This window comes from Hetaerina americana, unplaced genomic scaffold (genome assembly GCF_022747635.1).
Source record: "Hetaerina americana unplaced genomic scaffold, ioHetAmer1.1.p SCAF_1, whole genome shotgun sequence".
NCBI classification, from domain to species: Eukaryota; Metazoa; Arthropoda; class Insecta; order Odonata; family Calopterygidae; genus Hetaerina; species Hetaerina americana.
Window position 1 is genome coordinate 93,792,602 of NW_027286069.1, and position 18,963 is coordinate 93,811,564.

Below are 18,963 nucleotides of genomic sequence, written 5' to 3' on the forward strand. Positions count from 1 at the left end.
TAAAAGTTACTGCTGCGGCATCTCTCGCAATTTCTTTGGAACCCTACAAAATATGTCAAATACACTCTTAAGGACGAATAAAACGTTTATTAGCCATGAAAAAGTAAGCAAAAAGTAAAAAATATCGTAGCAGAAACGTTGACGCAGTAGAGGCGTTCAGACACAATAGAGACGTTTAGACGCAGTAGAGACGTTTAGACGCAGTAGAGACGTTTAGACGCAGTAGAGACGTTTAGACGCAGTAGAGACGTTCGGACACAATAGAGACGTTCAGACACAATAGAGACGTTTAAACGCAGTAGAGATGTTTAGAAACAATAGAGACGTTCAGACACAATAGAGAAGTTTAAACACAATTGAGCTGCTAAAATTTATTGCATTAATTAATGCTGTGGAATGGTGGCCTTATATTTACGATAAAGCGAATCACTCGATTTTAAATCCTGAGGCAGTCAATAAAATGTACGTTAATATTATTATTTACCCTTAGTTCTCCTGTTTAAGGAGTTGACGTGGAGCATGCCTAATGTGACAATAGGTCTATCGTGCGATCGAGTATGCATGGATAGCTGCTTCAAAATACAGTGGTTTGAAAATATTATTGGGTACAGCTGAATAGTAAAACTGAATTAAAATTTAAAAATTTCCCCCATTTTAGACAATTTTAGATTGAAACGTATTAAAAATCAAAACAATAGTCTTTCATAAATGAATATAAGCAGCTCTAAATGACATATTTGGCGTAGAAACGTTACAGTTTAGTAAATACGAAGAAAAATTACGTAATATTCTTTCGGAGTTCTTTTTCACAAGCGATACACCACATCCACTCCTAACCTTTCCACCTCTTGCTACCAACCTCCTCTCCTATGGCCCGACCTTTCGAGTGGATCAATTTGAACTTGCTTCCGAATTTTCAAGGGCCATATGGAAAAAAAAACACTTTTAGAGTGACTCTTAATAATCTTCAATTTCATCAGCAATGAAAAAAAGCGCTACCATGCCGAAATGCGATTGCGTATTGAAATTTGTCCGCAGAAAATCAGGCGCAGTCCTTCAAACTACCAATGATACTTATCATTTTTTTATAAAAACATCCAATGAGCAAAAAATGTATCTGTATCCTTGCTATCAATATTTGAAAATAGTAATTACTTGCATCTACGTTCACACCGGCATGATGCCCCTGAAATTTAGACAAATTTGATGCCTAAAAAGTCCACACAGCACTCAGAGGTTACAAAGTAAAACCAAGATTTTGTAATAAATAGGTTTTGAATGTGACATTTTGGATAAAAACTTATTTAAGAGGCGTAAGAGGTTATTTTGCGATGTCATAAAAAGCTTAGTATGCTGAATAACATTTAAAAATTTTTTCAAATAATTACTAGTTTTTTGCATCCCAAAATTACATTCCAGGATGAGAACTTTCCGAATGCATCGTATTTTTCTCTCTCTCTTTCGATTCTTCAGAGAATAAACGCTTTATATATATATATATATATATATATATATATATATATACATATATATATATACACACACACACACACACACATATATATATATATATATATATATATATATATATATATTTGTATGTATGAATTAAAAATCGTGTTACAAGTTATGTATAATCATGATGATCGTTAGCAATATTTTAAGCGCCTAAAATATCCAAATAATTGAAATTCGTCTTAAAAAAAGACTGTTCCAAGTACATATAACCTTAAATACATTAAAATGAAATATTATTGTCACTGAAAGTTTATGATGAGTTGCAATTCAATATGAAATATGCAAGTGCAAAGGTCTTCATGAATTTCTTCATTGCCAAAAAGCTGAGGCTAAAGCGTTCTGTTGACATTTATGAGCATTAAAGTATAGAATTGCATTTGGAAGTGGTCAACTGCCTGTCATGACATCATATCGGGGCTTATTTAAACCAAAAAAACTTGGAATATACCGAAGAGATTCTGTTGGTCCAAGTTAAGATTCTTTCAATCGACCAAGGAAAATTGTCTTTAATTCACTCTTAGGTTTCCACCATTCGTGCAATAATTCCGGGCCAAGAATCCTTTGTGCAGTGGTGAGTGAATCAGAGATGGGCGATGTGTAGCAAAGAATTAATTCTACTACATTGGTTGGGATCGTTTCCTCTTAACCGATTTACCCAAAAGATCGTATTTAATAAATTGATTTCGTTCGATCGATTCAGAACGCATGAATCTGATTCCAAAGAACCAATGAGATCGCATAAATGGTATTCGGGTATTGATTAAGACTTTCATCTTCTGATTCGATTAAGATGGAATGGATTGCGTGCATGATACGAGGTCTGCTCAAATATTTCCCGAACTTTTTATTCTAAATAAATACTCTACTAAAGAATTATTGGTCAGTTCCCTTCAAAGTAGTCTCCTCCCCAACCTATACCTACTGCGTTTCCACTTTTAGAAACAGCCCTTGAGCGCTTCTTCCGGATTGCTCATAAGCTCCTCCGTCGAATTTTTCTCTGACTCTGGAATGATGGCTAATCTTTTTCTTTCGAACGGGATTTTTAGTTGGGAAACAGGAAAAAATTCATATGGGTAGGGTTTGCGGGGAAGCCCAGCTGTCTTGTTTTTAGCTGAAAACTCGCGATTACTAAGAGATGAAGGAGCCGGCGTGTTGTCCTGGGGAGAAAACCACTCGCCGCTCCTCCAAATTTCGGACCGCGTTCGCTTGACTTCCTCTTTTAGGCGTTTCATAACCCCCAGGTAGTACTCTGTGTTGGCCGTCTGACCTTAGGTAGGTATTCGCGATGCACAACCCCCTTTGCATCGAAAAAACAGCCAACATCATCCTTGAATTCGAGCAAACTAGTCGAGATATTTTGTGGCGGGGGATGCTTTATCAATCCATTTTGAAGAATTCACTTTTGTTTAAATTTCATATCCATAAACCCATGTATCATCACCTGTTATGACCCGGGACAAGAAAATGTCATCCTCTTCAACTTGATCAAATAGTTCTTGACGGACTTGGACTCGCTATTTTTGATCTGCCGTCATCAGGTGAGGCACGATTTTGGCGGCGACTCGGTACATACTCAATTTTTCAGTTAGGATTTCATAGTACGAACCAATCGAGATGCTTCACTCTTCTGCAAGTTCCCTGACTGTCGAAGGTCGATTTGTACTTACGAGATCATTTACTTTCTCGGTGTGGGGGTCATCAATAGACATTGATGGTCTCCTGAAACGCACATCGTTTGCTTATTTGCACAGCTCGAAACGGATCGGATGTCTCTCGTCTAATTTGCCATAAAAATTGCGCCGTACGCAGTTTATAGTCATGGTGACAGTATTTAAGGAACATAAGTTGTATAATGATGTGTACGAATGTAATGCGATTTTAAAACATCTTTTTGGACGTTGCTCACAAAAAAATAAGTGATGATTACGTCTAAATATTGAAAAAGGGGTATATTGTATTATACCATGATATGAGATGGCAACCAAGGCAATGCAAGAGGCATATCTAATTACGTCTAAGACGCTGACGATCAAATGGCTTGGGCTGTTCTTCTTTTCGGTTTGATTACATTTGTAAATTATTTATTTTTAGTAACACTTATTGTCGGTTCAAGTGCTCTTTTAGTTATGCCATTTAAAAATTGTAGTTTTATATTGAAAAATTGCCGCCGCCCAAACTCCAAGCAACGATTAATTTGATCTCCATGTAAAAAAGTTCAATCAATTCACATTCACTAGTTTATATTGTTATTTGTTGTAGTACATTAAATCAGTCAACTCTATCGGATAACAAATGATGCATCGCTTAATAGTCAAAGTAAAAGTTCTTGTGATGCAAGTAATGCAAAGAAAGATAAGAGTTCTTGTATTAAGGAATTTGACGACACCATCAGGCCCCTCAATAGAAGTAGTTAACTTGAGCTGTTTACTTCTTCTTAAGCATTGTATTATTCGTGATAAATATTTTTCTGTGTTTTTCTTTTCGTGTTCAAAATGACTTTTCAATGCGCTTAGAAACGGTTGAAGATCCTGGTAGACTAACCTGCGCTTGATGGTCCCCTACCTTTTTTATCCAGATATTCACTTTCTTTCGCGAAACCGTTTAAACCTTATAATTTTCTCTGGGTGATAAGTCAAACATCATGCACGTAACCATGCTTCTCAATCCTGTGCCTTTCTCACGCTCTGTGCCTAGTCCCCTTGTTTCACAGTGATTATTACAGGTCTAATTCACGCACTAAATAAAGTAAAACTCAAACTTCCGGTTATTTATTCAAGTAATCGTTTTATTCTATATACAGTTGCTTTTTGTTAATTTCTACCTTCTCTGTGCATAAAATTGAACTATGATCCCACATTCATCACATCCTTGTATTAGGATATTCATATTTTAGATAAATTGGCGAAATTATTTATTCTGGCTATAATCCATCACAAATATAATAGCGAAATCCACTACAGCAGCAATCACTTGTAGTTGTAATGTAATAAACCTAATGCTTAGTAGTTATGAAAAATAAAAGACTTTGATCTTCCACGCACGCACGTTTAAGGACAAAGTATTATTTTTTTTAGTGTGAATCGCTTCCACAAAGTGACGCCTCCAACCATCCAGTTCATCTAAGGGTAAGCCTAACGACCTACGAAATTCACACATTACAATAGTAGGGACGGTTCCTTTCCTTGTACCACCTATAATTTCCTGGAAGGTCTGGTTCTCATAAAATAACACAGCTAAGGTGAAGCTGAGTGTGCCCAGAGTCGATTGCATTTGTACTCGGGCCCTCCGATCGGTAGCACAATACTCAACCCATTGGGTCCACGTCTTGTGGACCGAGTATTGTGGTCAACAGGATCCCAAATAATGAACTAACTAAACAATTAATGCCTCCATTATTCTCCTAATACTTGAGAAATATTTCGCAGATATTAGGAATTACAACTCTCTTAATTCCCTTCATTATCCTTAGTGCTTTCTTTATTTCACTGTCATTCACAAACTCTCAACTCCACTTTCCCTGTGCTCATCTGCTCAGCTCGCTATCTATGCTGATCTCATTGCTTTGTAATGAAATTCTTTCAAGTATACTCAATCCACTTTTCATGGGTCTTTTTTTGTTTTTATTTATGAATTTCGTCTCTCTTACGGTTAGCAGAATGTTTTTGTTTTTATCTGTCGACAAGGTGAGACTTTTCCTTTTCGTCCTTTTGCTTTCATTTTACCTCCTTACATCTTCTTGTCTGACACATTCTCTTTAATTTTTCCTTTGATGAATTTCCTTTTCTTCGCACCCCTTTTATCTTAACTTTTCGTCATTATTTGTAATATTTATTTATATCTTGCCCCTATTAACTTTCCTTCCAATAGATCAGTGTTTGCGTTGTTCTAAATTATTTTTGAAATATCCTTTAAATCTTTTTGTATTTTATGTTTCTGCAGATTTTACTCTTTATCCGACAATTTTCTGCTTCTCTGTGCGATTCAATCTTCGATATTTCGCTTTCTGTGCTGAGGAAACCTCTCCTTCAATCCATGGCTTACAAATCTTTCCGATTCTCCGCTGCTTTATTGGACACACTCCAACCTTTGCCCATTTTTCAACGTTTACAACCTTAAGATTTTATGAAGTGGTTTAAAATATTTCTTTCTTTTCTTATATTTCTCCCTTTTAAATGCAGTTCCAAACTTGTATCCCAAAAGGAGGACAGTTTAATTTCCTTTAATGCAGTTTAGTGAAAATTCAACATCAATGGGGATCGAGATGGTGCGGGGGCTAACGTACTGGCTTCCCACCCTGAGGGCGCGGGTTCAAATCCCGGCGGTGTTGAATATTTTTCAGAGGTATCTCGATCCCTACTTGAGGTGCTTTGTGGAGGGCACTTTGAGTGAGTACGCCGTCCGTCGGATGGGACGTTAAACTGTGGACCCCTTGGCGCCTTTCGTAAAGAGTAGGCTAATGCCGACGCCGGGTTTCTCTCCACCCTTCATCCTTTCCTATCCATCCCCTATGGCGCAAATGACCTTAGCTGTCGGTCGCCTCCCCTCAAAACTACTACTACTCAACATCAATGGAAAAGTAAAACGTAAGTTAATATTGTCTCACCTAAAATATTTCATCTCTGAAACAACAAGATATGGGTTTTAGATGAAACGTACTCTTTATCAATCATATCGAAGCTAAGTATGTAAAAACACTTGAAAAACTCTTTTACTGATTAAGTAGTAGTAGTAGTTTTGAGGGGAGGCGACCGACAGCTAAGGTCATTTGCGCCATAGGGGATGGACAGGAAAGGATGAAGGGTGGAGAGAAACCCGGCGTCGGCATTAGCCTACTCTTTACGAAAGGCGCCAAGGGGTCCGCAGTTTAACGTCCCATCCGACGGACGGCGTACTCCCTCAAAGTGCCCTCCACAAAGCACCTCAAGTAGGGATCGAGATACCTCTGAAAAATATTCAACACCGCCGGGATTTGAACCCGCGCCCTCAGGGTGGGAAGCCAGTACGTTAGCCCCCGCACCATCTCGATCCCCTTTTACTGATTAAATAGCACTTTATTCACGCTCTTGTGAATCATTAATCAACGATTATTTCTCTGTTTTATCATTCATTAATGAATATAATTAGCATACATGATGGTAGATGATGAAGTATGATGCTCAAACCCAACCCGGAGCAAAAATTAAATTGAATAATAATTTGAAACGCTTATCCCTATTGGTATTATACTCTATTTTCAGTCTATTTATTTTTTTACCGTAAACACAGACATTTTTTGCGTCCAATTTTGACCAATAATCCGCTGTGACTGTAAAGAAATGTTAGGAATTTTGTTTTTTCGTGCATGCATGCATTCTGATATAAGATTCTTAGAATTCACAAGTGGTTCCAGCTCCAATGGCAGTATTATAAATGTGTTGGGATGAAGTCAAAATTATTGAAAGAATGGCTTTGAAAGCAGAAGTTGACGTGGTTAAAAGGAGAGAATGACACGTGATAACTTTCAACGCAATGAAGCAACGAATTTGAAATCTTCTTACATTTTTGATCTTTTTGAACAATAAGAACCTACATCATAGAGACCAAAATTCGTGCAGTCCTGGCAAACTGTGCTGAAATGATGATGGAATACACCCTCGGCTTCAGTAACGTCGCATTAGATAGCTACAATGACGATGCCATGGTCCCCGATGAGAAATCCCTTCCACTGGTGACGGATGTGCGTCGAGATAAAGCCAGAAGAAAACAGCAAGAGCACTACAGATGATAGTAAAGTTTTGGATGCATACGGAGTAAGAACTTTGTATTACTCGGAACTTGATTAGGAAAGAGATAAACGAGGACGCAGCGACTTCGGAGAGTGTGCGTCAATATTCTTCCGCGTTTCCGGAAAAAAAATTGCCCAAGAATCCGATCGCATGATCTTCCCTCTACACTAGCGTCAAGGGCGTCTGTCTCTCGAAACCAAATATTCACTTGATGTGGCTCGAATTCCGACGGGGGAGGGAAAAACGAGTCGCCGGGCATCATTCAACAGGTTCGCGTGTTGCGGGATTTCGTCTGCCTGTACCCGAGATGAGAGGATGGTGGAAAGGGCACGCTGATGTTCCTGGCCTTGATGAACGCTCGTGTTATCAGGCTTCCATCATCTACGTCAACTCCTCTGTCCCTCTCAATCCCAGTCAGCTCACCTTCCACCTCGATTGGCGCGTATCTCCGCGCATGATCGCGTGTGTGAGTAATCTTCGATTCCCACCAATGGGAAGGCGACGTCGGGAGGGCCCGTCGTAGGGGTGTCTTGTACCCGTCCAAAAAGTGCTTGCGACCGAGTGCGCCGAACGGTCCACAAGGCCGACCGGAATCTTTTTGGAGGCGGGCGCTCCTTTTATTTTCTTTCACCGAGAACGAGTTTCGGCGGGGAGAACTAATTTTATCCTCTGTGGAGAAGGACCAGGGGGAGAGTGAATATTTTTCGAAGCCGGTTAAAGGGGTGGTGGTTCCTAGTTCATTTATTGGCTTAAACACATTCAAAGTCGTTAACTGCTTTTTTCACTGTTAACTCAACCAAGGTCTTTCTTTCGAAACTTTCATTGGTATACGTAGGAATTAACACGTTTTCCTTTACTTAAACGTAAGCAGTCGTGGCCGAGTGGTTAAGGCGTCTGACTAGAAATCAGATTCCCTCTGGGAGCGTAGGTTCGAATCCTACCGACTGCGGTTATTTTTATCTCAATTTTTATCTCAACCACCGACTCTCAATTACTTGACTTTATCTTCAGTGTTGTTCATCTAATTTTGCAAAAGTTTATTGCCTTAGTTTGCTGGGCAACTATTTAATGTGAATGTAATATCGTGAAATAATTATGCATAGCAGTATAAATTGTCCGATCATTGTTTTGGGGAATTTAATTCAATTTAAGGTCCAATATTTGGCCAAATTTCTGCAGAAACGGTTGGTTTTTGTCTTTGATAAATAAGTTAACTTTCTCAATCTGATTATGTCGACTGCCGTGAATACAGCCACGCACTCCGTACAAGGTTGTCACTATATCGTTTTTTTAAATGTTTTTTTTTACAAATGTAGCGCATTGACATATAGGTATGTAGTTATTGTTATTGAGAAACAATTACAGAGCCAATAATATTATGTCAAGGACGTTATAGGCCACATAATTTAGGTATAAATACAGTTTTTAAAAGGTGTTACCCGATGATTGCAAACGATCTGTAACGTGAGGCCTTTTGCGTGGCCATTTATATATTAAAATTTTAAAATATGAATGATAGTATTTACTTGTAACTTATCAATTATAACCAAGGTTGAATTAACCAAAATATTTACAAAACATCATCCAAACGTTTAAGTGGTTAAATTTTTGTAATTTGGACTTTTCCATTATTTTCACCATCAGGTTCCTTCCCGTCGGCATGAGTAAAGCTAATTTTAATGGTAAAGTACCATTATTCTCTATAATAGGCACTAATCCTTGATATGGCAGCTCAGGACTGTTGACTGTTTTGGTTTATTCTGCCTCGATCAGTCGGCGTTATATCGCGTTACTTGGCTGACGCAACTCTGTTGCCCAACGGCCTCACACCTTTCTTCATATCTGTCATGCTCGAAATGAACGTTTTTTGATTTATGATGAGTTTTAATAAATTCTTAGAAACGCCAGAGCGACTAAGCATCAACTGATTGCGGGTCTAGAGTTTTTGTTTTCAACAAACATGCAATGTTGGGTGCTGAATGAATGCGGGGGATTACCGATGACGAAATATGATTCCTATTCGCTATTTCGAATATTTTGATCTGAATTATTTCGCAAATGCTCGATCGTTCATAAGCAACAAAAGAAGGGCGTAGTTACATATTTGGTTTATTGCGATTGTGGGAATCGTTAGTTTTTTTGAATCGTCTTCCTGTCAATAAAAGCGAAAGAAAGTCACAATGAAATAAATTCTGCCGGGCCCCTTGCTGTCGCTGAAGCATTTTTTCTTGCATCAGCTGTCTACTGATAAAGTACGCATAGCTGATATATGCATGTATTCCTTTCTCTTCAAAGTGTACTAAAATAATACCACTCGTTTCTCTATGTAGCATTGACGGTAATTAAACTTTCCGGCGTAAAATAATGGTTGAGAGTGCAAGGAACTCCGATGCCCGTTGAAGTTAATAATGTATTTTTGTTAAACTGGCGAACACGTCGTGAATAATAGAAATCGTGCTCAGATATATATAAGTTCTTTCAAAAGGTATAAGGCATACTAGAAAATAATTAATAATTTATGTTGTGTAGTTTGTATCGTCTAATGGATAACACACCGACTACCGGCGGGATACCGTATTGAAAAGCCGTATTTCAAGAAATGAAAATTACCTCTCGAAATAATTTGTTGCCTTATCTACTCATTTATAAATAATGCAAATTTTGGAAAAATTCAGGTTCTTTCTTCCATATTTGTTCTCTGGGTGAGTGGAATGTGGTATTCATGAAACTGGCATCTTGATATATCTTTGAAAAATATCCGCCTTTAAAATTCGTTTGGGCAAGAATGTGAAACTAGTCTCTTTGCATAATTTCATCTGAGCCACTTTGGGGGTGGAGGCAGAATGCCTCGGGAATAATAGTTACTTCCAGAAACGCAATCCAGGTGCTGAATTAGCGGGAATATTTTCTCTAGAACTAATAACAGTTAGTTAGTAGTTCGAGTGCGCTAGTCCTACTTCTTTTTGATTACCGCAATGCCTTACTCAATGGCTTGCATAACTCAAGGTGGAAAATATTGAGATTATTTCGGGAGTTGCTGTGGTTTATTTAAGCCTTGTTCTTGACTTTGATTGATATGTGTGTGTGTATATACATATGTATATGCACACACATATCAATCAAAGTCAAGAACAAGGCTTAAATAAACCACAGCAACTCCCGAAATAATCTCAATATTTTCCACCTTGAGTTATGTAAGCCATTGAGTATATATATATATATATATATATATATATATATATATATATATATATATATATATATATATATATATAACGTATGTGTAAGTCTCACAGGTGTACGGGTGGGAATAATAATGTACTATATATGAATTTAGCTCTGGCGAACAAAAACACAGAAACACAAAAAAGAAAAGAAACTCACACGTTTTCGAATTTCCGGTGGTCAAGCCACCTTTATCATGGAAGGGAAGAAACTCAGTTCCTCAGGACGTGGTTGCTGGAGATACTGAGATGCTGTAAGACGCTGAAGACGGTACATGAGGGAAGAATGCTGGAAAGGTGAGGTAGAGGGATTTGTAAGGGTAGGTATTTGGTTAATTAAAGGAGAGAGAAAGTATTCAGAGCTAAAGAATGAATTATTGTGATGTAGGGGGTTTAAGGTATTTTTGTCGTGTTAGCTAGGTTTAAGAGTGGAATAATGTCAATATGTTGATGAAACCTGACAATAATCCTAGGGTCCTTCAAAAGCCTATCTTATCTCTTTGAACTACAGCTGGTAACAATGATTCTTTCATTGGTTTTTCTTGCTTTCGGTTATTTTATTATTTTATAGGACTACAGGCCCTCAGTTATGATGTGAGTATGTCTTCCTTTCGTTTCCATCAGTTCATGTGCCATTTCTGAGATTTATTACCTCCCCTTCACGGCTTTCTCTCTAACTAGTGTCCACTTTCGCTGTGTACTTCCATCAGACTACTATATTTGCTCAGCTATATTTCCTCTCCTAATCCTATATCTTCATGAGTTGGCAGAGTTACATCTAGCTGTGCTGGAAGGTTAGTTTCAATTTTCCGCGGTATTGTAAAGTATTGTTTATAAAAAATGGTGATACCTCGCGAGTGAATGAATTAGCTGGCATGTTTTATGCAAAAAATGAAAGCCAAAAGTGTCAGGTAATACTTTTACTGGAGTGCAAATTCTCTAATCCGCAATTTTGGTTTTACTCGAGTTTTTATCATATTCCATTGGTTTTATATATAAATATTCCTTTCTCTTTCAAACAAGAGTTTTTTTTCACTCTGTTTTTATTTATCGAATCCGTTCTTTTGGTTAAGACTAATTCGTGCATAATATTCAGTTTGATTTCATTTTTCTGCTCGAACTGTGAAGGTGGAATATGAACTGCGAGTGGCTGCACTAGGAAGAATCTCTTAGAGCACATTTTCCATCGACAGCGTCTCCACTCGTAAATATTATTCTCATTTGGCTCACATCCGACATTCATTTAACACATAGCTTGAAATGTGAAAATTTTCGTCATAAACGCATGTCGTTCCTTAGTCAAATGTTTACGATGTTGCTATTTTCATTCTACTTTTTCATGGCATTTCACCTGCTTTAACATACCTCACAAAGGAGATCAAATTTTATGGGTGAGTTAACATTAATGAGATCAAATTTTCAGGTCAATAATTATACAAGGAAATGGTACTTTTTGAAACATATGTGCTGTACCTCTGTCTAAATGGAAGCTTTAAAAATTCTCCATTTGATACTTTCAACACTAATTAAATTTTGCTGCAATTTTTCACGGACCAATGGAATACCTACCCGTATAGTTGAATGGAGATAATAATCTAGGCTTCACACTACATCCGTCAGCTATTTTGCATTGACTAAGAAAAATCTACGACAAAAGGCACGCATAAAAAAATAGTTATGCCATTCGCTTACTTTTATACAATGGTGCTTGTAGAAAAACATCACCTTATTAACTGTTTTTTTCTCTATGGCTATTTTTCTGTGGGCTGGTTTCCTAACATCACATAGCAGTTGCCCTCGTGATAACTTTCAGTCTAGAATAGGATGGATGCAGATATATCCCACGTAATCTAAGCCATAGCACTGAAAATAAACAATTGAATGGTTGAAATTGATCACATTACGCTAAAAATCTAATGAAATAATTATTATAAGAATGCCTAGAAATTTTCCGTAAGAAAATTTCTGCGCTACAATAATGCTTATGTAGATGCAATCCCATTCGATTTATCACGCGGAAATTTCCTATTATTTTGATAGTCTTTTGAAATTAATTTTCTCACCGCGGGATATGAAAAAATAGGACTTGATGTTCAATTGAAAGCTCCATCGTACCAAACTCTAACTATGTGCACAGCGTTAATGTAATATAAGCTGCAACAAGCTACTTAAATAATTCGAATCAAAGAGCTAATTTTTGTGTTTAACTGATGGAGGTGAGGAAAATCGTAAACGAGGGGCATTAAGACAGAATGTGCAGGCGTACTGTAGGATTTTAAATCAATAACCACGCATGAATTTTATCTAATATAATCTATTTTAATACAAAGCCTATTGTTACCAATATTTTAGTTGGTAGACCCGATATTTTCTTTGTTCATTTTATTTATTTTTTCAAGGTATTCTTCCTATTAATGATGAAGTTTGGGCGGTCACTAAGATTATTTCCGTCTACATACGCATGCCGAGAACTTCCTATTGCTTGCTATACATCATTGACTTTTTCAGTTCTTCTTAGCTTTTAGCAGATTTATTCCGGTCCAAAAGCCTGGTCTCTATTTTTTCATCTTCCCCGCTTACCTGACATTTGCCCTTATTTTACGACTTTCAAATTTGCCTCAAATACCAGTGTCCAATCCACAGAGATATACACTCCATTATAAAGGTTTTACTGCATTTTATTTACATCATTACTTAGTTTGACTGGCAGCAATTATTTTAATGCACCTTTCTAACTCTCTAACTAACGCAATTCTTCTCTTGGTGTCCCCATTTCTTCAGTCATGTTCTTCTAAATTCCTATCCAAATACTTTAAATACTCCACCTGTTCCAGTTTTGCCCCTGTGATTTATCTTCATCCCACACTCTTCTCGTATTGCTTCTGTAAAGTACTCAACAACAGCTGCATTCTCTCAGACTAGCTACTGCTTGATCATCGACAATCCTAACTGATTTCATCATCATCTTCATCTCGCTGCCTACTTTTGTTTACAGTTCGCGCCCATGCTACCGTTAACATTTCCTCTGTATATATGTCAAAAAAACATATAACGGACGATTCCATTTCACTTGCCTACCTTTCGTTGCCCATCCCGTTTCTCCCTCTGGTATCGTTCCCTACGAGTCCCAAGTCATTGGGGATTCTCATTGAGTAGTCTATAATTTGAATGCATTTCAATCTAATTATTATGATCAGTCTTGTCTTTGCATTTCACTGAGGCGTGGAGAAAAATATTAGAAAAATGTGATCCGTTGACTCAAGTTCCAATATGTTCGTTCACCATAAAGGTTATCCGCGAAACATTTATAGAATTTTTATTAGTATTTAATGATGTTTTCCTACTTTCACATTGCCGGTAATGTAATATGAAAATTGCCTGTTTCTTCGTAGTTTGAAAATTTTCGGAATTGTAGGGCATCAAATGCAAGTATTTATAGATTACATTATCAGTTTAGTTTATTGAATCAAATTGTCAAAGAGTAATAAATTCTGATTAGAATCATAAGGTTATGAACGGACGAAGTAATATGCGGTGGATAATGAGCGTGATAGAATCAACCAGTTGCTAATCAGCACCGACTTACAGCACTAAATGCGGCTATAATGATGTGTTTCATGGGGTGTAAGGCGGAGGATTGAAAGGCAATGACTCCTGGTGTCTATCCTTTCTTTCGTCGGCCCCACGATAAGATGCAGATACTTATGCTTGGGGATGATATAATTCACAAGGGCACCTTTGATTCATCGACTTTCAATCAATGGCCAATCTGCGATCTCAACGTGAAAATGAATGTTCTAATCTTGAATATGTTCTCTAGTTTTTGCCATCCGCTCAAGTTCTGAGGAAAGTCACACCACTGCCCTTCCTTTGACATTGCAATCCCTTATAGAAATGGAGATAGGTATATCAGACGGTGGTGACCCCTTTGTGACGCATTTAAAGGACGCTCGACAAATGACCCTTTAGTACCCTCGTGTCACTTTCTCCTTCGCATAGTTATTAAATAGATAACGATGCGTGCACATCACAGATGTCGATCGAAGGTGATATTCGATTTGTGAGCGTGGCATGTTAAAGTTATATTTATATTTTAAAATATCGAGACAGATCTTAGCAGAATACCGCGTCATTGGTTAGAAAATACTACATTTTTTTACGGTATTTTGAAAAAAATATGAGGAAATGTCACATCACTTAGCGTTATAAGTGCTCTGCTCATGCAAAGCCGACTTATTTTGCAATCCAAGACGGCGCAGTTTAAAATCACTAAGCAATTGCATAATGTTTTTCATCCATTCGCTTCATCCGAATATTTTTATTTTAGGACTTCTCTTTTAGATGTTACTGGTTAGTCTCTTGGTAAATTTTTTTATTATATTGGCTATTTTTGCATTATTTGAAACTCAATTGGGCCAAAATTCCGGCTGAAATCTTTAAAAAGACTGAAGGTGAAAGTTAGTTCTCAGGTATAATGTGTTAAACCTTTATTTTCTTTACTTACTTTAATATTACTTGTTCTAAGTAAAAGCAAGTTCATTCAAGAAGCCATTAGTTGAAAGGTAGTTTAACTGAGACCTCTATTACTCCCTGTTCCATACTAATCACCTCGCCCCTTGATTAATCTTTATTTTTAATTTCATTTTACTGAGTTTTGGTCCATTGACCATTTTCATATAGCGTCCAATAATATTATCCCTTCTATTTCGTTCCAATAATATGGCTATGCCTTATTAGGAGTACTTCCACGTAGAAGATCCTGGGCTGCTTGGAGTTAAGCTTGCGCATATGGCTGGGCAATGGCTATGAGAAAGATGCGGCTGGTTGTTTGGGCTAGCGATCGGAATCTGGAATTAATTATTACAATTAATAGCTTTCAAAAACCCAATAATAAAAGGAAACAAAAGAGCCGAGAACGTAGTTATATCCATCCTGCCCCAAGTGGCTTGGACAATTCGAGAGAGGTCCACTTCCCTAATAATGGAGACACCCCAACTGGCTAGCTTATAACAAAGGACGGTTGAAGTGAATTCGTTGATCATTTCCCAAGGGGTTGAATGTGAGGCTCGTCTACCAAACACCTATCGAGGGCTGGAACCACCATCACCGTCTGCACACTTCTTATGGCCTTCTCTTTAAATAAATGACCAATAAAAAACAATTTTTTCTGATGATAGTATGTTTTTGATCATTTTATGAAAATAGCTCGGAGAATGATTAAATGCATTAATGTAAAAAGAAAGTCGTAACTTTAATAATTGTGCCACTATGATTTTCTCCTTTCAGATTGCTTGTTAATTTTCATAGCAACAAACACAATTTTAGAGAAATCGACTTGCACTTTAATCCTAAGACTAGATTAATCACATATATAGCCGTAAATAAACCAACCTTTAACCTCTGTAATCTGACTAAGAATATTAATTATATAAAAATTTATCTTGCATAATCTGTTTTTTTCTGTACATGCCCCATGTCTCTGAATTACGAAACTGTTGCTCGACATTTCCACGACCTCTAACTCAATATTTTTTTATGCTACTTTTACTTTCCACCAGTCTAGAAAAATGGACGAAAAAAACCGTTTTATATAAATATTTTGCTGAATTTGGGTGACGATATTTCCTAGATATAATTTCCCAAATTAAACATTTGTTTCCGTCGTTCCACGAGAAGTGTGTTTGTTTGAAAAAAATATGGCTACCTAAGATATGACAAGTAAATTGATAGTAATCCATTTTATAACATTTTAGGTAGGTTTTCGGGGGGCATAAAACAACTATAATTATCTTTACCTCTCAAACAACACACAACCTTACATATGATATAACATAGGATAGAATACTTACCCTTTTTCAATTCCGTACAATTCCCTCCTCTCTTTATTCCGTCCAAAATTCCTATCCTTTTCCTAACTCTACCTCGCTTGCCTAACGTTCTCCCCACTATCGTACTCTTGAATAGCTCATCGCCAAACAAAATGCTCTACTTCCACTTTTCCTGCATCCTTTTGATTTCTGCCAAAAATCTCCTCTCCTTCTCCATCATGCATGGCACTTTGTCGTTTGTTTTTCTTTCTGTTTATTTCACCTTTTCCGTCCTTCTCCATGCACACATTTTAAAAGCCTTCAACCTACAATCATCATCTTGCTTCAACGACCATGTTTCCACGCCATACAAAATTACTTTCCTTATAAAAGATTTAACTAATGTTTTCTCAATATCCTTACTCAATGCCTCTGTCATCAATTCCCTTCGTACGAAAGCATCTTCACCAAACGCAATTCTTCTTGCCTCTACTACGAGAGCTATTTTTTATATTAGGTTCTCTTGATAATAGAAAATATCTTTTGTTTAGAAAAAGTTTTTATCGACGGTTTTCGTTTCCTACAAACCTATTTCACTTTCTGACGTAATTACCGTTCGTTTCTAGTAACTTTTCGCAACGCTGTACAAGCTTCTTTAATCCCTCAGCATTTAAGTGCGCCACATGGGAATTTAATTGTTGACAACGACTGTCTTGAGTTTCTAGTCGTCTTCAAACCGTTGCCCAACAAGCCACTGTGTTAACCTTACGAAGAGGTAATAATTGCTAGGTACAAGGTCGGGACGATAGGGTGGGTATTTTCACACGAATTTGATTAAAACACGGCCTAGGTTTCGACGTTGGACGTCATCATCAAGACCTGTTGATGACGATCGACGTGGAAACCTCGGTCGTGTTTTAAGGAAGTTCGTGTGGAAATACGAAGTGACTTCATTCATTTCAATATGTAGTGTAAATTCCATAAAGTTACGGCGGAGACAACCAATTTAAAACCCGAGTAGTCTGACGCATATGCTGATTGGAGATTAAGTCACCTTTAACTCCTAACTACTCCTATTCTACGTAATATATGCATATTCAATAATTCAACCAAATTTACTCTATCAAAAGCCTTCTTCAACCCCACGAAGCAAAAAAATACATCCTAATTGCATTCATATTTTCTGACAGTGCTTTTTTCACCTGCTTGTACAGCGCACCAATTCCGACCTTCCTTTGTAAACTTTCCAAGTCCTCGCATTGCGTTTTCTCCCACGCTTTTCTTGTCCTTGCGACTTTCGATACCCCTCTTTTAATATGTTTTCATTTACCCACCATTGTACTCATCTCCGAGTCCTCAGTTATAATTTTATATGCTGCTTCTCGATGCTCCTTTCTTTTTGTCGTGAATAATGCTTTTGCATTCCATTTACTCAACCTTCATCGCTTTTTATGCTTTCGAATTAGTAGTCTAATCTGTATCGAATCTGAGGCAAATAGGGAAGACTATTTTCAGCCAAAAATGTGGACGGAGAATTATCGCAAATATCAATATTGTAGAAAGTATATGCATACTATTATTGGGTCTAAAAGTTTTGTTGTCACTGAGAAATAGTATATGTGTAATGAAAATTAAAAATGCCACTCTTCGTGTGCCAAATTGGCAAAAGTTTGATCAGATTTTGTATCTAGACTGGAATAATTATAGCACATTTTTAAAAGTATTAATTTGCAGTCTTTTGAGCTGTCATTCTGAAAAAATTAATCGCGTGCATGCATACACGCTGGGTTGGTTCTAAACTATCTTATAGGAATTATTATTAAAGTTGTTATTGAATATGTATCGACTTTAAAATAATTAGGTGATTACTATATTTAACATTATTTAAAGGTTGTTAAAAGACCTTGTAGACCATATTATCTGGTCATGCTCTAGGCTAAAGGATAGGGCAAGCGTGCGCAGCTTCCGGTTGCGTATCACTGTGCTATGTCGATTGGAGAACACATGCACTAACAGAATGATATTAAAAAATACTCTGTGCATCTCAGTGAATGGATAACCACAATGATTGAGTAAAGGAAAAAATATCACTCCTTCCACAAATCATACGATTATTATGCTGTTTTCGATTAAATATTATCAATGGTTTTTTCCGGCATTTTTAGATGCTTTTTGGACGCCGTGCACGGTCTTGAATAGAATTCGTTCGATATCATCTGTCTGTTGATTAGTGCAAGTAATGAGATTATACCATCGATGGCCATGACATGCCACACTAGCATGCATGGTATACTAATAGAAAAAATGAGCACCTTGTGGTGTTCGTGCACGTACTTGGAGAAGACCTATGATAGCTGCCATAAGAACGAGAAGGTCAATTTCGTGAAAAAAACTTGAAATACAGCGACAAAAGAATAATCTATTACCCGCATGAGAGCCATCATCAAGACATCACTCTGTGAATAAAGAACGGAAGTAAAATAGAAGTTAAATAAATGATCCTTGGAGATGCATGCAGTCTTTTAACTGTAATATTCCTAATATTCATGGAGAAGTCATAAAAGAAGACAAAGGAATGGGCGCTAATGATGTGAAAGACAATGGCAAAGAAATTAATACTATGATCCGTTTTGTGGATAAGTTTTCAAA

General features: G+C 37.1%; 1 non-coding gene across 1 annotated transcript; it reads left to right on the forward strand.

Moving 5' to 3' along the window:
* The first annotated feature begins 8,150 nt into the window (after window positions 1-8,150).
* On the forward strand, window positions 8,151-8,232 carry TRNAS-AGA (transfer RNA serine (anticodon AGA)). Its single transcript has one exon. It is a non-coding gene; the product is annotated as a tRNA-Ser (tRNA).
* The last annotated feature ends 10,731 nt before the right edge of the window (window positions 8,233-18,963 follow it).